The 15478-nt window shown below is 34.0% G+C and overlaps 1 long non-coding RNA gene and 1 pseudogene across 1 annotated transcript in view; one reads left to right on the top strand and one right to left on the bottom strand.

Moving 5' to 3' along the window:
• LOC143200023 (uncharacterized) overlaps window positions 1–15478 on the bottom strand; it is a 207424-nt gene that overhangs the window by 121446 nt on the left and 70500 nt on the right. The window lies entirely within an intron of this gene.
• Window positions 348–457, top strand: LOC143189359 (uncharacterized; annotated as a pseudogene).

Below are 15478 nucleotides of genomic sequence, written 5' to 3'. Positions count from 1 at the left end.
CTCCCCTCTGATCCCGCCCGATACCGATGAACCTTAGACGGATGCTCTAAATTGGAATCGTTACTAATCGTTTCCAATATATTATGCCAAATATATTACCGAATGGATAATACAATATGCCTTAATGTAAATCTAATGGTTTTAGCATCTGCCTTTGACAAACTTAACTCTAATTTACATTCAATAAAAAAAGTATTCTGGAAAATAATTACAAATAAATTATTAATAGTTTAAAAAATGTACGTGATAATGATTAAATATTATTATATTTTTTATTACATTGTTACTAGTCATTACTGGCTAACCTAAAATTTGTCTTTAAAATAGCTTAAATCTAAATATATATCTAACTCTGGATTCTCGTCAGAGCGAATAATTCTTTCGCCTTTTGCGAAAGATTTCCGTGGTGAAGATCAATTTAAAAGAGTCTATTATACTTTTTATGTCTGAATTCAACATACCATTTCATTACAAGAATAGATAATATTCAGGAATATGTACCGCTTTATCTCATCCTTTTTAAGAGACCGATCTTTTAAAGCCAGAGTAAAGGGTGTGCTATCGTCATCTTGTCGGCAGCTAAACGGTATACCTCAAGGCTCCAGCATCAGCCCAATTCGGTTTTTAATTGTATTCCACTCCATCAAATATTTTATACCAAGGCAAAATAAAATACGTTTCTTTGCAGATGACATTGTTCTCTTTCATAGTCATCAGGATCACAAGATGAGGTTCTCTCCTGATAAGTCTGAGTTTAATTGCCTCTGAATGAATGTTTTAACCATCAATGGTAATCATGTTAATAATAAGTCTGAGCATAAATTCCTGGGAATTATATTTGACTCACGGCTCAGCTGGCTCCCACATACCTAATATATAAGGAACAGTTGCCTGACTGGTATTAGCCTAGTTAAATCCCTTGCCAACTTTCATTGGAGTGCCCATAAAACCACCGTCTTGAACATTTATAGAGCGTTGATGTTGAGTAAGTTTGTTTATAGCTGCCAGTGCTTCATTTCTGCAGAGTCCTCTTGTATAAAAAGACTTAACTTAATCCAAAGCACAGCACAGTTCACACACAGTTTATTTCGCGAAACGGAAATTACTTTCTTGATTTCTCGACGGGAGCTCCTGTTGCGAAAGTATGTAGGCCCTTTGAGGCTCAAGCCAAGACTGTCCCAATATGGGATGGGAAGAATATATAAAGGGTCTTGCCATTAGTTTCAGAGATGGAATTATAAATAGAATACCTTCTTGGCAAAATACGTTTATGACCTTTGATCTCTCGATGAGGCTTCTTCCCAAGGATGGTCTCAGTTCCCCTCTTCAAACAAATCATTTCTGAAAAATATCTTATCATGTTTTGATCTACACAGATTGATCTAAGAGTAATGAATATAGGGAGTTGCGTATACTTCAATAATAAAGGAAAAGCATTTTAAATTGCCCTCTTTGGTAAACATTTTTACTGTCGAATTGCTGGCCATTTATAAAACCCTAAAATACATTCAAAACAGCCTAGAAGTGATCTCGGTGGTAATTGTCACTGACTCCATGAACTCACTAGAGAGTTTTGGATCAGTACAGACACATCATCCACTAACAATGTGCATGCGAGAGCTAAACGTTATCATTCACAATAATTGCAAGAATATTACTTACATGTGGATTCCATCTCACATGAAAATTGAGGGTAATGAGAGAGCGGGAGGAGGGAAGGATTGCTTTCGGAGATTTTTCTTCATTGGAGCAGAGACCTGAATTCCCATTATACCACACATATAAAAAAACAGGATCAATTAAACCGGGATCTGATGGTAAATAATAAACTATGCGAAGTAAAAAAAGAATTTTACCAAGACCTTTCACCAATATTCGGAACATTGGTAGGCGCAAATTAGGTATCTTCTCCCGACTTCGAATAGGCCACTGCAAATTGACTCATGAGGTTCTCTTGAGAGGGAGAAAACCCACCCATTTGTAATAGGTGCAGATCCTTCCAGAGGCGGTTCTTTGGCTTAAAGGGATCCATGGAACAGATGTTTTCAGATATATGTTTTCTGTAACATTTACAGGGTCATTTACATGTACTAGGTCGTAAATAGCCCATGAGGCTTTAATAAATAATAAAGAGATATATATCTAGGTGGACCCATTTGGTCTAACATAATCTCTGGTCCAGTAATGTTTATGCATTAACACTGCTATTTTTTTCAATCAAATACACCTCACTATACTATACTGTACATAGAATAGTTTAATTATATTGAGTCTGCATCCTGTTCTGGATTTATCTGAAAATTGCAATACTTCGACATTAACATAAGAATGGAATATATCCTCATGTCTCCCTGCGATTCTTTTGATTTCTGGAGGAATAGTCGGCATCTGAAGGTCTTGATGTAAGTAATCAATCCTATTCTTCCTATATTCCATCCTACAATTCTGGGTACACTTATTATCTCAGAACATTGTTCTGCAAACCGTATACTAACATTGCCTTTCGAGGTACATCACCAAAACTTAGTTCCGTAGGTCCATATTAGTTTTAATATTTGCTTGATAATAGTAATTTATTATGCACTGACAACTGTGATTTTCTTCGCCATAAAGTTAACCTATATTTCAACTCCAGTTCTTTCCATTTTTTTAGTTTTGCACCAAGAAACATTCGGAGATACTATTTACTGTTACTGGTGTTTGTGCGGTGTGATTATAGGAGAACTGCACATTTCCAGATTTGGTTTGGTTATTTTTTATTTTCTATGTCTGAGTTCATTTACTTATATTATCAGTGGTCTGTTGTAATTTTCTAGTTGCTTCTTTGCTATTGTCTCTGAAAGCAAGAGCCGCATGGTCATTAATCAATGTAGTCATAGTGATAATTTCCATTATATTAGATGTGTTTTCGCCTCTTTTGCAATCTAATGTATTTTGTAATGTAATATTTCCTGTAGCTTATGAGCGCAAGGATGTAGCTAAAGATACTTTTTTACTTTTATAAGCTTTTTAAATTTCATCTCTTATTCTATTGTACCTGATCAAGTATAGAATTTGTTAGTAAACCCAGTAGTTCACCTTTTGACTCAAATTCTTGATTTCCTTTATCTTAACCCTAGAATTTTCGCCTTCTATCCATAAGTATCTATTTCTATCTTCTATGGAAGTTAGTTCTATTGCTCTATTAATGGAAGTTCCATGAAGTTCTATGATAATAAAATTCAATGATAATAAAATATTGAAAACCAGTGGTCGTTTTTATTATTCAGTCATTCCTATAAAGAGGTATAAAGGATCCCAGGTTTATCGGTAATTCCTTTCCTGTTTATTAGTGGATAAAGAAAATACATTATTTAAAATGAATAAATAGATTATATATATTCAAAGTATTGGACATTTGGTTCTATATAATTTACCCAACTCTTAGGCAATGTATGGATGCCATCCCAAAACAACAGTTTCCCTTTGAGCTAAAACAATTAATCGAGCAATTTTTTAACTTCTTCGAGATAGCTGCTTTAAGCGCGTACTCCATCGATGCAAAAAGGTGGTAATCAGATGGAGCCCGGTCTGGAGAGTGGAGCAAATGCGATGAAACTTCCCATTCAGGTGATTTAAACAATTTTTGATAGCATAGGTAGGTTTTCCTTTGAATAATCTTTTAATAAGTTTTTTTTGACAAACTAAAGTTTATCTGGGCTGGATTTACTGCTTGACGTGGTTTCTGAACTACGATCCTTAACATTAAGCCTACTCACTAGAGAGTAACCAACCTAGAGATCATCTCGGAATATATAATCGCCTGTCCTGTACCAGTGTGTAATATTATTTGCTCTAGTAATCTGAGGATTACCAAAAAAAAGGCATTTATATATCTGCGCGTGCTTTTTACTCCATATATAAGTATATAGAGTCAAAGGAAGCTAAATTTGATAAATCTGATGGATGTTAAAATAACATTTGTTTTAATTTACTGACATAAATTCGTGATGGTATTTGGATCCATATTAAACTCAACACTACAGCCTAATATATCTTTTGTTTATCAGCTCTTGTTCAGTCAATGATCATCTAATCAATCAACAAATGAACAATTAATATTTGTTTCATTCATATTTTATCGACAAAAAAATTATACAAATTTTCAAAATCTTTTTTAATCTACTATAATAATTATAACAATATTGGTTGAGCTTGCATAACAATACCTTTCTTGCTATATCAAGCACAAAACTTATTAAACAATCTGCTATTTTAGTATAATTTTCCCGTTTAAATGTAATGTACTAATCAATGATATACGTAGATTAACAGTGAAAATCAATTAACAATCTTCTATTTAATTAATATTAATAATACATCTAATACCAACTTTTTAACTAATATCTTGTAAGTTAAAATTCTTATTGACATTTGATCAATTCAGACATAATACAGTTCTCTTCGTTATAGTTATGAACCATTTTTTGAAATTGTAGTTACATTGAATAAAAAAGAGTTTGTAAAATAAATTAAAAAAAAGCAAAGGTGAAATCAATTTTCCTTGTAATATTAAAAACACTTACCATAAGACTCCTTTGAGTTATATTATCAAAAGCATAATTTGGTATTATCTATTATTATGTGGTTTAAAACAAAAAAAACTTTGAACTCAAGACAATACATGTAAAAATCTAAAACTATAAAAAAAGGTCCGTAAACTGAATTATTACATGTGAACAATGTTTTCCTTCATAAATGGAAATGTCGATATCCGGAACGATTTTTTACTTGTTAAAAAAAGACGAACTAGTATAGAAGGAAGGGGAGGAAGAAGGAAAGGAAAAAATGCCAATCGCATCGTTAATCAAGGCTCTGTTTGTACGACGATGGCAAGCTCAGACAGTTTATGGGGTGAAATCGCAACTAAACTCGCAGAAAATGAACTGAAAACTGTATTTCGGAAAATTTATTGGTTTGTTTTCGTTTGTCGCCGTTGCAACTTGGTCGTTTCTCTTTCGGCTGGAGCCAAACCGTGGGGGGACTCGTTCGTCGATAGAGTCGTTCGGGATATGGATGTTGGAAAAGTCGACGGAAACATTAAAATCGACGGAAATCGCTTGTAACCGTTCTTTGTGTTTGTTAGCTTTTTTGTTAAGGGAAAAGGAGGATAAAATATCCAGGAAACCTTGATCTAAGAATGTTGTTTTCAATAATATCCTTCTGGGTCTCATCTATATTTATCAAGTTATATATTTTCTGTAGACTTGTTTCTTATATTGTGTGTAACAAACATACAACTTTACTACGAAAATAATTTTGTTTGATAACTATTTATTATCTTTTTAACTATTTTGTTTTGTTATCATGACAACATTTCCGAAGATGTGTTTAACTTAGAATGTTTATGAAATAAGCATCAAAACCTCCAATATTTGGAATCGGAATTAATTATTTTATCTGACACTTGTTTTAAATTTTTATATGATAACCTTACTCCCTTCACTGATCATAATTGAGGTACTAATTGTAGTTTAACCAAACTTGTTTGTTTATTGAAATAACACAGTTTCATAAACCTCTTTTAATGAATGTAATAGCAACATAAATTGATGGCATTTCACTAAAGTAAGCTAAAAGTTATTAGTGTTGCCTTAATGGCTAATATTATGGGAAAATAAAACTCTTTTTACATTCAATTAATAATCAATTTGATTTACTCAAATTTTGTCCTCGAAAAATTGTCCAAAAATAATTCAAAATAAAATACAATAAATGTACTCTTTATGCAACGTGGCAGTAAACGAAATTAACAAGTTGTTAACAACAATTACTTATACAATTACTATTACTTATCACATCTGACAAGACGCAAAGCAGATCAGACCCAAAATGAAACAATTGTACTGGTTACAAGAGTCAGAAGATACTCCCAATTTAACCTATGGTTCAACAGTCAGTTTAAAAGCTTATTTGGGCTTATTGGATACTAACATAGGGTTGCACTAAACTATTACACTGACTAGTAACTCAGCGACAAAAAGTTCTTCGATTAATTACCCATAATTATCGCTGAGTATCTAATTAAAACAAAAAAATTAAAACAACGAAATTAAATTTATTTTTGATGTTATCACAACAACGCGGAAGTTGACCCTGGAATCAGAATACACTTATACACTGAACAAGTTTGTGTGGTTTGATTCGCTTCAATATTTTTATTTCTTGTGTGTTTTCCAGTAGGGGTATTGTATCCAGTAGAAATCTTGGATCACTTCATTTATCTATTTGATTTCGAGGTTATCGTGCAGCTCTTCGTTTGTTACGCAGCGATAAGCATTGGTAATTAATTGTAGAACACGTAGTGTTTTAGCTTATCAGTTGGATTGATGTTTTAGTCTCCCATAGCACCCCATAGGTCCAAATTAGCTTTATGATTGACTGATAAACCAATCTCTTTAATATTAGGTAAGTTGAGAGTGATCTTCCGACTAGCCAATACAGTTGCTTGACTTTGAGACTTATCTGCTCTGATTTTTGTCTAATATGTCTAACATAATTAGGTTTTTGTCATTTCGTTACAACACAAAATTAACATGGACTGATTTAGAGCTATTAAGTGGTATTTTTCAGTCTCTAGTCCTTTTGTAGATCTTGTTGACCGCTCTTGTACTTTTTCTATAGTCTTAAACAGAGATATATATTTTCCATGACAACTGTGTCGTCGGAAAATGTTGAAGTACTGTTTCTTTTGTTGTTGGGATATTAGCAGTATAGATCAAATATATGCACGGTCTCGAGATGATATATGATACCAGTAGTTGACAGTAATTTCGCGGTAACAATTTGCTCATTTTATAGATTAATCCCAAATGCCGTACCCGGTCAAAAGCTTGTGAGACATCCAGGAATATTGGAAGGTAATATTTCTTTTCTTCAAATGTCTTTTCAAAAACCGTTGTTACTCTGTACACTTGTTCGATTGTCGAGTAGATATTTCGATATCCGATCTGAAAATATGGTATTTCATATATCAACATATTTTAAGAGTAGTTTCTCAAATAATGTTGTAATGTAATGTTTTGTTATGGCAGGTAGCAGAGAACTAGGCCTGCAAGATCTAACTTGTTCGGCCTATTTGTCATGTTTTTGAACCATAGTTACTCAAGCAGCCTTAAGACATTCCGGAATATTAATTATTCAGTCTTAAACAAGCATTAAATATATAACTCAACTTGATTATTGCTTTTCGTGGCAGCTCTTTTAATAACCCTAGTAAAATATATATTACATACAACATAACAATAGTAAAATAATTTATTCAATTAATGCAACTAGTATATAAAATAAATAAAAAGAAATCTTATCAATATATAAAAGAGAAAAATGGTACATAATTTTGTATCAAACTGGAACAGCAAAGCGGCAAATATTGTCAATCTATTTTTATTTATTTGAAGACGACAGACCATTACAATGTGCCACACTTTTTATCAGGCTACAATTTAAGCTTGGAAACAGTTCTGCTTCAAAGAACCTCGTAAAAAATTTCACATTATCGCTGATCCTTTTATATACTGCTTAATGTAGGTTCCAAACTGTGGTTCTCGGCATTAAGCCTACTGACTAAAGGAGAAACTTAGAGATCATCTCAAAAGACATGCCTTCTTATCCAGTCTGGTTACAGATATGACTGGTGATATGAATTTTCTTGTCGGATGCATTCTTGTTTTGAGAAAAATCACAAACATAAATTGACAACTATATCACAGCAGAATTAGAACTTGGTCGATTTTACTTTTCATTCAATTCCATAGTATAACTGCCAGGTGATACCAGGTATTATAAATAAAACCAGGTGTATAGGTAACTTCTTTCTGGTTTGTTCGTTGAAGAAAACACATTATTTACAATGCATAGTTAAAATGTATAGTAGACTGTCTAGTCTACTTGATCACTACAACAATCAAGCCGGCCTTTTTAATTTTATTTTATCACATATAGTTGAAGAAACTATTTCAGTGCTATTTAATTAATAAGTTTTAATAGGTCCTTTGTAACAAAATTTCTGATAGTAATCTGTAAACTGTCAATATGTAGATACTAAAACAATCTATTTCAGTTCAAGCAGCTTCTATTTATTGGCTCTTATTCAATCAATGATCCAAAAATCGGGACATAAAAAAAATAAAAAGGAAATCTTATTAATATCTTAAAGGGAAGAAAGGTAAATAATTTTGTATGAAACAATAGCACGGCAAAGCGTATTACTACATTGGCAAATATTTTCAATCTATAATACTTGTTATGTTCATGAAGGCGACACGTCATTAAAATATACGTCAAAGTATACTCAACTCTTATCTGGCTACAATTTAAGTTAGAAAACAGCTCCATTTTAAAGAGCCTCGTAACAAACCTCACATTATCGCTGATCCTTGTCTCTACTATCTTCTAATTAAGACAGAACAATTCATTACTAGTCGGAAATGAATTACGACGCTACTCCGAATTAATAAGTCAACTCTCCGCCCCTCACGGTTGATTGCACTCCACTCTCTTAAGCCTAATGGAAGAAGGGATCGACACTGAGCATCTATCAACGCCCCTACCCCCTGCCGCCCACGGATCCCGCGCCACCGTAACTCAGTGAAAAATCCAATTTAAAATTCCAGAGACGCTTTCGATTGCTTTAAATTGCCAATAACAATAGACCCAATTTAAAAAAGCGCTCGTAAAAGTTAAGTGCTCGGCCGCCAGGAGCGCTGCCGCTGCTGGGGCTGGAGGGGTAGGGGGGTCGGTTCGAACGAGAGTGTGCGAGACAGAGATCGAGTGAAACTTGGTCGGTGCGGGGGCGAGGGAATGTAGGCAGGGCGCGCGCGAAGCAAGGAAATTGCTTCCACTCTTTTTCCATTAAAATCAGAAATTTAGTGGCGAGATAAGCGGAAAAGTAAAACGAAAGAAACGCCCTAACTCACGCGTATAAATGTCGCGCGGAATGAGCTTGCTAGATCGTTTCGTGTAAATTATGCAACACGCGGAACATCGCCGGGCCGGTTTTTCGTAGACTACGCGGGGCTGGGCGGGGTATAGATTGCTTCTGCTTTTTTTATTCGGCTTCTTTCGACGACGTGGCGACGCTCCAGAAATTCCGCAATTAACAGTTGAAATATAATCCTTTTTAAAGCCGACCGTTTTCGGTATGGGAGAAAGCGAAAGAAAAACGTGCCATTCTCGACCCGTTCTCATTTATCGTTCACTTCATCTACAATCCTATTTATTGTAATGATACCATCCACGTTTTATGGTCAAATATTTTATTCCACACAAAAGAATTCTATAGATATAACTTACCGACCTTAGACATTAGCGATTATATATCAGTATGGTATCATAGGAAAATGTCGTAATTTGTCTGCCTTCATTGTAAAGCAATTCGAAACAAGTCGTTCGTTTAGTTATGAGACCTAAATTGTTATATACAAATTATAAGTATATGTTTAATAAAATAATAATAGTGAACTTGATACAAGTTGCATTTGATGCATGATGTTGAAATAAAAGTGGTTGTGATAGGAACAGAAATACTGACACATATTTTTACAGCTATACTTTGATCATTTTTACAAAATATGTGGAAAATTTTAAATAGGTATAAAAACACGTGCACTGTCAAATTAGATCACATTTTTCATCTTTTTAATTAATGCTTGTTCTGATTTTCGAACAACATTATATACTTTATGAATATATCAAAAACCAAAGTAAAATACCTCAAGTTATATAACATGCTACTGTCGTAGAATTAAAAAATAAATGCTTACCAACCGACAATATTTTATATCAAACTTAAAGTTCTGCTTACTCCCAAAATTAGTCTAGTTTTTTCTTAAAAACACTTCCTAAAAGATAACATAATGGAAACAATAGTGAAATGAATACGTTCCGCGAAACAAAGAAGGTTCAAATGATCAAAGTTTTATCTTTATAATAAAATATGCAACAAAACAACGAATTGAAAGCAACTAATCAGCAGTTAAGCTAAATACTGTTGGAATTAACTAATGATATTGCAGCTGCGTCATTGTATTTGCACAATCATTTACAAAACATCGAAGAGACATCAAGAAAAGTAGACAACTATATAGAAGAATATTTCACCAATGAGGACGAACTTAGAACAGGAGATAGGACAGAAGGATAATAGAGGAAGATAGCCAAGATAACACCTTCTCCGCTAGTAAAGAAAGAAAATCAAGTCAAGCAAGTTAGTGGAAAGAAACTCTCAACCATGCTTAAAATCAATGCAAAAATGAGGTTGCAGTGAAACATTAAACCAACTAGTAAGCCAATGCTTATCGCTACATAACCACTGAAATAAATAGATATACGAAGTGATACAATATTTCGATTCAAAATCTGAAATTAAATTTCGTAAACGCAGCAACGTGGCAGCAATATAGCTTACATGAGCTTATATAGTACATTATTCTTAACTTTAGCTTAAGCTGGTTAGTTTTATTTTAATTTGGAAAATACATTTTGATCCCGTATTCGCCTTGCTTAACTATTAATGCAAGTACAACAGACCACTAGTAATAAATTATTTTGTAAATTACTATTGTACCACAACAACTTATACCAAACTTTATGGCAACAGACGTTAGGCAGAGATCCAATAATAGATTTTTGCACTTTTTCACAATTTCGAAATCACATGCCAGCTAAGCCATGCTACATAGATCTGAAATGTTAACCAAAAGGCGTTAGTCAGGTGAGTAGGCTGGGTGCGGTAGAATTTCCCATTCGACAACAATACGTCGTTGTACTTGATCAGCTGACGTCAGTAGACATCTGTAATAACAATCACATTTAATTTTAGTGCCCCTTAATACACTACATCTTGCTGATACTACCACATGCAGAAAATACTATAGCCATGGACATTTCGTGTGGATGTGGATGGCTCTCGACGAGGCAGTTCGAAATTTCGTTTTTAATCAATTTGTGTCCTAGCCATTTTCACTTTTTTTGTCTTTTCCATGACATGAAAACATTCGGAGACAGTTGATTTATATATTGCAAAGTTGCCTGAAAATTCAGAATCAGAATTTTAGTTGGACTTTCGTCCAGTACATTTTGCAATCAAAGGATTTTAATCCATTCTTTGTTATTGACATCTAAATCATCACTTTTGTATCGGTGAAACCAATTAGACAATTGAAGTATTGAAATAGTTGATGGGTTTCAGTAGCAAATTTCTTCAAGAAATACTATCAATGATACAATATAATTCAAGTCAATACAATATTGAGTTTTTCATAATTTTAAATCTGTATTTAAATCGAACTACTGTTTATAAATGAAATAATAATATGATGGTGAAAAAGAGAACAAAATTAGTCATACATTGATTGAAACGAAATTTAAAGATCAAATACTAGCGAGTGAGAGCAACATAGCAGAAAAATTTACCTTAAAAAACCAACATATACGCAAATGTACAAAAAAAAATACGCAAGATCACAAGAAAAATTACTTTTCAGTTATGCAAAGAGCTAAATATTTCAGTGTAAAGTTGCTTCTCTTTTCGTCTATTGCTTTCAGTGTATCTTGCTTTCAGTGTAAATATTATTAAATTAATAAATTTATGTCTTGATAGAAAATCTTTAAAAAAACTTCAATAGCTAAATAAGTGATTATTATTTGAGCTGGACAAAAAAAGCACGGAGAAGAATGTTTAAGTATGTGAAAAAGAAAGTGGTTAAATATATAGTTGCACGTAATACATATGTTAATTAGTGCATCAAGAGTTAAAACGAAATAGCTTCATAGAATTCCTCATTTGTTGGTAAGCTGTTAGATAATCCCATGTGCGACATAAGACAAAATAGAAAGCACTAGACAAAGGAAGGCCATAGAAGGTAAATTAAACATGAGCTACCTGCAAAGGTAACATCGAAGAGTAGAGTAAATAAACAAAGATAAATGCAATTTTATTTGAAAATTTAGGCAAAGAAATTATTATTTTGAGATATAAAGAGTATAAATGAAGTAATAAAAATATGTAACAGTTAAAATAAAACTAATTAATTAAATTTGCATTCATGAAACATAGGACAAACGAAATAAATTATGAATTATTAACAGTAAATTTATAAATATTTTAAAGAAACATTGATAAATATTAAGACGTTTAACACAACTAATATAATAAGATATGTGATTGTATGATATTTTGTTGTTTAAACCTTGTATAAATTATTTTGTTTATTTACTTTATAAAACTAAGTTTTGAAAAATAAATAGATAATTTTATGAATGTAAATACATTAATATATAATTCTAATTTGTAAAAAGTAAATTACATAATTGTGTCTGTTATTGTTTTAATAAACATGTCAATTGCTAATTATCTGTTTTAATATACAAATATGTATGTTGTCTATAACAAAAAAGTAAAGAAAGATCATGTATATGATAAGTTATGTCATATATATTAAGACTAATGCTTTGAAGTTATTGCGATCCTGAAAATAATCTTACTTATGTTACTTTATTATAATGCCCGGTGGTGTAATAATTTAAACATATTAATACGTTGTTGATTATTGAAATTTGAAAATTAGATTTAATGAATGCCTTTTAAAAAAGTTAGTTAGTAAGCTAGTTCTTGAAATATTTATTTTAGTATGTTTTGATATACCGACATTTACAATTTTAACAAATAACAGATTAACTGAAAAGTCCCCTTGGCAAAATTAGTTTTTTTTATTCAACATAATTCCCTTCAAGGGTGATACATTGATTATAGCGGCCCTCCAACTTTTCGATACCATTTTTGTACTACAATTTGTCCTTTGCTTCAAAACAGGCCTCAGTTTCGTCGATCACCCCTTTATTCGACGAAAATTTCTTCATAGCGAGTTTTTTTAAGATATGAGAACAGGTGCATTGTCTTTGTGAAGCAGCACTTTCTTTTTCTTTAAATGCGACAGTTTTTCGGCGATTTCGTCCTACAAACGGCACAATAATGCTATGTAATAGTCGCTGTTAATGGTCCTTCCTTTTTCAAGGTAGTCAATGAAAATTAATCCGTGCGCATCCCAAAATACAGACGCCATAACCTTGCCAGCTGCCTGTTGCGTTTTCCCACGCTTTGGAACGGGTTCATTATGTACAGTCCACTCGGATGACTGTCAATTGGACGTCGGAGTGAAATAATGGAGCCATGTTTCATCCATTGTCACATATCGACGCAAAAACTCGGGTTTCTTACGCTTGATCATCTTCAAGCACTGCTCCGAATCATCAACGTCGTTATTTTTGGTAAAAAGTGAGCTCGCACGGCACCCACTTTGCACAAAGCATTCTCATACCCAAATATTCGTGAATGATATGATGTGCACATTCAGGGGATATTTTTAGAGTGTCTGCAATTTTATTCAATTTCAATTTACGGTCGTTCAAAATTTTCGTCGGTAACAACCTCTTTTGGACGTCCACTACGTTCAACGTCTTCGGTGCCCATTTCACCACATCTAAACTTAGCATAACAATCCTTGATAGTTGATTTTCCTGGTGCAGTACCCGCAAAACTCGGCATCAAGTCAAGTTTTTGCTTCAACAGTATTGTTTCCCTTCAAAAAGTAATATTTTATCAACACGCGAGATTCCTTTTCATCCATTTTTTTCACAATAACAAAAGTTGCTTCACTCAAAATATTACAATTCACAAACTAATGATCCGACAGCTGTCTGATTTATACACGCATCTTTTGAGGGTGAGGGCTAACGAAAAAACATATGGATTTAATTCTAGTAGCGCCACCTATGTATCAGGCCGAAGACTTTTCAATTAACCTGTTATTGTATGTCAAATAAATTTCTAATCTTGTATTGATTATATCTGTTATGAGAGGAACATGATTAACGATATGATTTCGACGATAGGATGATCATTTGTTATAATAAAGATAATTAATAAGACGATACATCAACTAGTACTATATATTTTAGTTATTTTAAAAATAAAACAAAAAAGCTGAAGACAGAATAGGTAATAGTTTTCATTAACAAATTTGATATTAATATTAGAAAAAAAAATGGATACTTATTAATTTATTAATAAATTTAATTTTCATTAGATTTTTATATGCTCACTCCGTATATATTTATCTTAAACAGTTATTAATCCATTTGCAATTAAAATGATCGCGAGTTTCCCTCCTCTCGTAACAATAAATCGTTCTGTGACGGCTTAATCCAATCAAAAATACTGGCGAAAAACAGCGTCGACCCGCACTGCCCCTAGCTCCCCTTATCGTGGGGTCCGCTCTCGGAACAACGGAGATTGGTACGTATCACGGGCGTCGACGAACGATCCCCATAAATTTTCGCTTTTCGCTCACCCCGTAAATTAAAATTCAAATTGGAAAGCGCGGCGCGCACGACCCCCTTTCCTCCCCGTCATCCTTCTCCACCACCGCTGCCATAGTCGGCCGCCCATCTGGTCCAATCTTCGACGATGTACGGTTATGGACGGGTTCCGGGGAGTTCTGGTCGATCAGTTGCCTGGAAGCGGAACACTGCGGAATATATGCTGTTATGTGCGGACATATCCGTCCATCAGGCTTTATCGTCCCGAACAAATACAACGGGACGTCAGAGCGACCACCCGCACCCACCCCCGCTCTCCTACTCCTGCTCCTCTCTCGCCCCCCAGGGTCCTGACCCACCCCGAGAGAAACGGACGAACTACCGAGTCCGGAGCGACGCGGATTGAGAACGGGGGGCTAGCGGAGCAGAGGGGAGGTGGTATCCCGAGCTGCCCGCTCCACGGGAGCAGAAGGGATCCTCCGGCCCTGGCCGAGGGTTGATTTACGCTGATTGCGAAACGGAAACACGAAACGAAGGGTTGAGGGACGGGACGCGGAGGACGAGGTTTTAATTGGGATGTATGGCGAAGGGTTATAATCACGAAGTTTTTATCTTGTTTGTTAATGGGGCAGCGTCGAATTAAACTGCCCTTGGAGGGATGGCGTGGCCGTGCGTGGGACCGGTCAGTACGGACGAGGGTATGATGGGATTGGAACGTTCGAGGGGTGGGTTTTAATGAGTTGGTTCGATTTCGCTTCGCTTGTGCTTGATATTGGTTTAGCGGCTCGGCATGAATAAGCAGTTTAACTGTGCACATGTCAGTTTAAATTAGGTCGATAAAATTCTTCTACAAAATCGATGCATCCAGTAAACTTAATGGATTAAGTATAACATTATTCGATTATTTTACTTTTTACTTTTAATCAGTATCAGTGTTTCTAGCTGATTACCAATGATCTTAGCATGTGAGGTAGTTGGTCGCGCTTTTAATATACTTCAGTGACCTAAGTAATCTCTTTGGAATTGTTAATAATAAAAGCAAAGAAAGTTATCGTGGATTAAACATGTGACACTAAATATGAAATAAATTCATAGAGTATATTACCATAAATAGTCACTA

The sequence above is a fragment of the Rhynchophorus ferrugineus genome, unplaced genomic scaffold (genome assembly GCF_030347505.1).
Source record: "Rhynchophorus ferrugineus isolate W39M unplaced genomic scaffold, kcgeb_rfMv2 rfM1, whole genome shotgun sequence".
NCBI classification, from domain to species: domain Eukaryota; kingdom Metazoa; phylum Arthropoda; class Insecta; order Coleoptera; family Curculionidae; genus Rhynchophorus; species Rhynchophorus ferrugineus.
The sequence above is the reverse complement of the archived record's forward strand: the minus strand, read 5'-3'. Positions and strand labels throughout refer to the sequence as shown.